We start from the raw sequence: 823 nt of genomic DNA, 5'->3' as shown, positions 1-823 counted from the left end.
AGTTCCCTTAAGTTCTTAGAGGACTGCTTTGCCTTTTGATCTGAGAGTTGCAAAGTTCCATAAAGAATGGCCCTTGTGGATAAGCACAAAGTCAAGAGACAGCGATTGGACAGAATTTGTGAAGGTATCCGCCCCCAGATCATGAACAGCCCCCTGCACCCCCGCCCCCTGGTGGCGCTGCTGGACCGCCGCGACTGCACTGTGGAGATGCCCATCCTGAAGGACCTGGCCACTGTGGCCTTCTGTGACGCGCAGTCCACACAGGAAATCCACGAGAAGGTTCTAAACGAAGCCGTGGGTGCCATGATGTACCACACCATCACCCTCACCAGGGAGGACCTGGAAAAGTTCATGGCCCCGAGAGTGATCGTGCGGATAGGCAGTGGCTACGACAACGTGGACACCAAGGCTGCCAGCGAGCTCGGAATTGCTGTGTGCAACATCCCGTCTGCAGCCGTGGAAGAGACGGCGGACTCTACCGTCTGCCACATCCTCAATCTGTACCGGAGGAACACGTGGCTGTACCAGGCACTGCGGGAAGGCACGCGGGTTCAGAGCGTGGAACAGATCCGAGAGGTGGCCTCCAGAGCGGCCCGCATCCGTGGGGAGACGCTGGGCCTCATCGGCTTTGGTCGCACGGGGCAGGCCGTTGCAGTTCGAGCCAAGGCCTTTGGAGTCAGCGTCATATTTTATGACGCCTACTTGCAGGATGGGATCGAGCAGTCCCCGGGCGTGCAGAGGGTCTACACCCTGCAGGATTTGCTGTATCAGAGCGACTGCGTCTCCTTGCACTGCAATCTCAACGAACATAACCACCACCTCA

At 58.0% G+C, this 823-nt stretch overlaps 1 protein-coding gene and 1 pseudogene across 2 annotated transcripts in view; one reads left to right on the top strand and one right to left on the bottom strand.

The window, feature by feature from the left end:
• LOC105523415 (ankyrin repeat domain-containing protein 20A2-like) overlaps window positions 1–823 on the bottom strand; it is a gene marked incomplete at its 5' end in the record, with an annotated part of 97325 nt that overhangs the window by 42680 nt on the left and 53822 nt on the right. The window lies entirely within an intron of this gene.
• LOC105523414 lies at window positions 7–822 on the top strand (annotated as a pseudogene). Its single transcript, XR_001003597.1, has one exon. The product of XR_001003597.1 is annotated as a C-terminal-binding protein 2 pseudogene (transcript).

This window comes from Colobus angolensis, unplaced genomic scaffold (genome assembly GCF_000951035.1).
Source record: "Colobus angolensis palliatus isolate OR3802 unplaced genomic scaffold, Cang.pa_1.0 Scaffold460, whole genome shotgun sequence".
NCBI lineage: Eukaryota > Metazoa > Chordata > Mammalia > Primates > Cercopithecidae > Colobus > Colobus angolensis.
Note: the sequence above shows the minus strand (reverse complement) of the source record. Positions and strands in the feature narration are given on the sequence as shown.